The sequence below is a fragment of the Stigmatopora argus genome, chromosome 6 (genome assembly GCF_051989625.1).
Source record: "Stigmatopora argus isolate UIUO_Sarg chromosome 6, RoL_Sarg_1.0, whole genome shotgun sequence".
NCBI classification, from domain to species: Eukaryota; Metazoa; Chordata; class Actinopteri; order Syngnathiformes; family Syngnathidae; genus Stigmatopora; species Stigmatopora argus.
In genome coordinates, this window is record NC_135392.1 from 4,494,707 (window position 1) to 4,500,715 (window position 6,009).

Consider the following 6,009-nt stretch of genomic DNA (forward strand, 5'->3'; position numbering starts at 1 on the left):
AAAAACTTGTGTCCCAAGACAGACTTGTGTTTCAACAACTCTCCCACCCACTTCAGGGGGGTATGGGGGGGTTACTCCACTCCCCTCTGATTGGTTGGAAGAAGCCAGACCCTGTGTGTGTGTGTGCGAGCATCTTTTCGCTCGACGTGAACGAGTGTGAGTGAGCTGACCTCACTGATGAGGTGTTGACTGCGAGCCTTTCAAGCTGCGTGTACTTAAACGCCGAATGAGATTTTTCCAACCACGGCGCGAATCGGGGGGGAGACACACACAGACTGTCTTTCAGCAGACTCGGTCCAACCGGTCCTCGTAAAACAAATCGTGTCCTCCGAAGGCGCCCACAACAGAGCGGCCATTTTGAATACAGATTGGCTGAAGTGGTTCGAATCCGTAAGAAACAACTGCAGATGACCATCGCCAGGCGGCCATTTTGGGGCTTGTGGTCGGACTATTGTTTGGTTTGTTTTTTCTTTTTGTGCAAATGTCAATAGAATTTTTGATTAGCATTAATGAACTCTGCTGGCAATTGTGGGGCGTCATGTTAAAAATTTAATTATGGGACAGGTTTCATAGGCTGGATTTATGAATTATGAACACTAGAGACCTGAGAGTACTACGTAAATATCTTTTAGGGATTGTGCAAATGTATTTCACACATTTCAATAGCAATTGTATTGGAGTAGATTTTTTTAAATTACTCTAAACTAGTGATTTTTTTAAATTAATAGGAGACTTATTGTAATAGAATCAAATTTAATCCCACTTTAGACCCACGACCAAAGATTTTCTCCCTTTTAAGTCTTTTCAAATTCAACAAATCAATAAAAAGTGACCTAGAAATGGGCCAAAACTAACAAGATATGAGCCAAAATCAACAGGAAGTCCCTCAAATGTCCCCAAATAAACCAGAAGTACCCACAAATGCAAGAACAGGAACCCAACTTCAATGGAAAGTAACTGAATATGCACCAAAAAAAGTGAGCCAGAACATACATTCAATTTTGGGAGTGATTCGTCAGTGCCCAAAATTGAACAGAAAATGACCTAGAAATTCTCCCAGAATCCGTCCAAAGTGACCCGGAAATGGCGCAAGATCACCAGGAAGTGACCCGAGGTTAATAGGAAGTGAACCAAAAACAATAAAGCTTCTCGTAATTCTCCAAAAATTAATATTACTGACGCTGTTTGTAAATGACCCAAAAATAGTCAATTGCCTTGTAGAGGCAAATTTACCGTATCGCACAATCAAACACAAAATAGCATTAATAGCCGAATAATTTCAATTTAAAGTGAAATACAACTGAACTGCCATTAACAAATGTACTTTTTCTCGAGTTTAAAGAAGAAATCCACTTAAGAATTCCTTACAATTAATAGATAAAACCAAAACTGGCCTTTTTCAAAGTTAAAATCACTGATTGTTGGATTTTTAATTATTTATTTACACAAGTAAATAAAGCTATAGTAATGGTCAAAATTTTAAAAACAAAAATGTCCCAAATGGGAGAAGATCAGTCAGTTCAGGTTGTTAAACGCGCCCGCCCTTAACATTTTCCGCCTTATATCGAATCTTTTTATGGAATTGGAGCAGCGATGTGACGGTGACGGGGCGGAAAGCCCCCGCTTGGTTGCCGGTACTGGTTTTGGCTCCCGGGTCAGACTCCCTCTCCTGCTCCCATGCTCTTTTGACATGGCATGACATATTGCCAAAATGAAGGAAAGTCACTTTGACACGGGGAAAGCTGGTTTTGTTTTGATAAAAAGCAACCGCTGATGTCAAAGTGGGGAAAAACCTGCTCACATTTGTCTTGCTACCAAAAGGGCATTTTTATTTACAGCTCGCTTTAAAATTGATCATGAAATACTCATACCTGTCAACTTATGTTTTTTAGACATTTATTTTGATCGTTTCAAATTGTGTATGCCGTATAACAACTTTTGTACGGGATTTTTTTCACTCTATAAACATAGCGTCCACTTTGGAGTACATTTTAGACTTCGCGCCATATGTGAGTAAATATGTGCCACGTTGCATTTGTACGTTTTTTATCGCTTAATAAGGGGATTTGCAATCATTAATAAAGGGAGCAAGTGGCCGAGGTTGACAGGTATGAATACTAAAGGCCTATTTCCCTTCCTAAGCATTTATTTTTTGAACCATTTTGCCCAATGACCCTTTTACTGTATGTTTCAGAGTCACACTTTTTTTTCTTCCATAGTTTAGCTTAGCCTCTGACTTATACTCAAGTGTGACTTGTATATAATTTTCCTTTCTGACCAACAACAAACTGTTATGTTGTTGTTGTTTTTTTAAGATACAGCTACTTTGAAAAAATGTATGTTAACAGATGCTTTCGCATTTTACGTTCCGTATTTTCTTGCATATACGCCATATTTGTCACTCCAAAAAATTGATGACTGAATCGAGGCTACGGCTTATATGCGCACAAATTAGACTTGACGTGCATAAAAATGCCATAACGCAAAACAATGCGGCCGATATGGTCATTTAGTTCAAAATAGAGAAAAAGTAAACAGATAAAACGCTTAACATTTATTTTGACGTATATGAATGAAATTCAAGGAAAAAAATTAACTGTATCTTACATAAAATGTGAAAAAGTCACTTTCTTGCTACGGACACACCTCCAGGTTGTACTGGTCACCTAACTTCCTTTTTGAGTTTGTCTATGTGCAGGCCCCACCCTTTAGAAATTTGCAATCCATTTATACAGTATCTGAAATACCACGTGCAATGATTTTTTAAAAGATTTTCCCTTCAAAGTAACACATTTGTAGTCGCTATTAAAACCATGAATATAGGGGTTATTATTGTGAATCAGGGGGAGGCTTATATGAGGGAAATTGTAAAATTCAACCATGTTAAGGGTACGGCTTATACGTGGAGGTGGCTAATATGCGAGAAAATATATATTTTATTTCTCTTTGTTGTGTATTCTTTGGCTGTTGTGACTTAAAGTTCAAAATAAGTCATTTGAACCTTCTAACCTTATTGTAATTCTGAAAAAGTGGCGTTTTCTTTTTCTCGCTGATGAGATTGGTTACTGATGGATGCGGACCAGAAAATGTACCTGGCCTTTTCCCCGCCGTGGCTATTGGCTCGCTCCCTGATGGATGGGTTAAACAAAGCGGAATTTGAAAGGAGCCATCTGGCGCTCAGGTTCTCCCCGTTAATCCTCCAAAATGCTCTTTTGTGTCAGCTCATAAATAGATCGCCTCTAGACTTTATTGGGTTTCGATGCTTAAAGCCGTAACCAAGTTTGGATAAAAAGTATTTGCTTTGTGCGGGATCCTGTTTATAGACCAAAAAAAAAAATTGAGAGAGAGAGAAAGGTCTTCTTCGTTCTTGAAATTCCAGAGAATACGATTTTGGGAGAATCGTTGAAATTTGAGGTTGGCAATATTTTTCAGTCTTTCCCTCCCTTGAGGATGACAAACACAGCTTTTGATCTTTCCAGGAAGAAATATCACTCCATGAGATCATAAATCATGCAGAAATGTTGCAAAACCTCATATGAGAAATTTCCTTCCGTGAGGTCTAGGGTGCACAGTGACTTACTTGCGAGTGGTCTTTTTTGTTTGACCCCAAAAAAATGTAGTCCTAAATACCATGCAGTGTTGGGGCTACACAAAAATAATAAACAAAAGGGCCAATGTTATTTAATTTGTAATATTACAGGTGTAATGTCTGATTCTGTGTTCCTGAGAGTACTGGTGTAGTATTCCCGTTTTGTCTGACTCTGTTTTTCTGAAAGTACTGGAGTAGTATTTCATTTTTTGCTAACTCTGTTTTTATGAGAGTACTGGACTGGTATTCTGGTAACGCTCCTATTGTGTTTTCATAAGAGTACTGGAGTAATTCTTCCGGTTTTGTCTAACTCTGTTCCTGAGAGTACTGGAGTAGTATTCCGGTAATGCTCTGACTCGGTTTTTGTTAGAGTTCTGGAGGAGTATTTTGGGGTTTGTTGTGACTGTTTGTGTTTTCGTTAGAGTACTGGAGTAGTATTCCCGTTTTGTCTGACTCTGTTTTCCTGAAAGTACTGGAGTAGTATTTCGTTTTTTCTAACTCTGTTTTTGTGAGAGTACTGCACTAGTATTGTGTTTTCGTAAGAGTGCTGGAGTAACATTCCGGTTTTGTCTGACACTTGTTTTTGTATGTGTACTGGAGTAGTATTCCGGTTTTGTCTGACTCTGTTTTTGTGAGAGTTCTAGAGTAGTATTCCGGTATTGTCTGACTCGGTTTTGGTAAGAGTACTGGAGTAGTATTCTGGGAACGCTTCCACTCTGTTTTTGTACGAAAACTGTAGTATTCCTGTAATGTTTCAACTCTACTCCTGCAATGTCACAATTATCATAATAATACAACTTAAATGCTGTAATATTTATTCATTCATTTTTCGTACCGCTTATTCTCACCAGGGTCGCCGGTATTCTTTTAATAATATGATTTAAATCTAGAACTGTTACAACTTTATTCAGGTACCATTTCGACTTAAATCTTGTAATATTCTGCCTACCACATCATCCTTGTGTGCCTATTAATTCTCTTTAAGCAGCCTTCATACTCGAATGACCCAAATAGTCGACTCAATGGTTCTCGCAACGTTTCTTTTCAACTCTCTCGACCAATCCCTGACAACGGAGAGGGTTGCCAGCCCCTCCCAACTCAAACCCCATCGAGTCAAAGACGACGAGAGAGGGGAAAAAAAAATCAGCATTACCGTCTTCGAGTGGTCCTCCACGTCGCAAGATTCAGATGCCGATTTGTCTTGCGGGGGTGCGCCATCTCGTCACGCATGTGTGTTTGTGTCTAAGCGAGCCCCCCAAAATGAACATGAGCCCCAGTGTCTTGCTGTAAATCCAGCATGTGTGTATATGTTGACCAGGTCGATGTCAGTGAGCTATGTTTACGCTCACGCCTACTTCATGGCTTCTCCTCTGTGTATGAACACTGTGTGTGTTTGTGTGTTGGTGCAAGGTGTGTCCCTGTGGCCCTCAGGTGTCACCAACACAATCAGTAGAGAGTCTTTATATTCCACCACCATTAATGGGGGCAAGTGTCTCGGGACTGGGACCCATTGGAGTAGATGGTCTCATCCAATGGAGGCGGTCTCCAGAATAGAAGGATACGTAAAGGAAGTTTGTTTTTAGTTGCAGTGTGGCATGTCGTCTGATCACGTGGGAGAAGTTTTGCAAAATACAAGGGGTCATTTTGTTTTCCTGGGGGGGTTGGCAGATGGTGAGCGTTTCTTCTCAGTCGTAACACGTTTTAATAAAGTCGGATGCAAAAGAAGGACGTTTTTTATATTTAATTTTTGGGGTTAAATGCATTCAAGTTGGAATTTTTGGGCGGTTTATTTGGATTGGATCAACCAGTTTTTGTTTTCAGTTTTTAAAAAAATTAATTCGATTTTTCCTTCTTGATTTTGCTGTAATGTATTTAATTTACTCATATTAATTTATTTAAAAAATATTTATGGGTTTGAATGATGAAAATGTCTTGAGCACTTGATGGGCTCAGTGGCAATTTTTGGGGAAAAAAATTCTTTCTTGCGTATTATAGTCCGGGAAATACGGCATCGTATAAGGATAAAACCCTATGAAATTGTTTTTAATGATTAGGGATCAACTGTGCTACTGTATTTCAATATTCGTCATCTGGTGGTACTTAGAAAGTTAATTATTATGTTCTGTTTGTGGTACTAGTCTTATTTTAGCACCCTAATTAAACCACTCCCCACTTTTTTCTCAATTTTTTTTTGTGGTACCCTTTAAAAAAATTGCATTAAATTCGACTAAACAAACATTTTGCCACATTTAAGACGCACTGTCTTTCCAATTTTGTTCAAACATACCCCATTAAATTCTACGTATTGTCATTTATGAATCCTATTTTCTCACCCCTGGTTTATTGAAGCTTACCCTCATTTTATTTGGGTGAAATAGAGTTGATGAGGCAAACGTTCGGATGGCTGCAACCAGATGAGG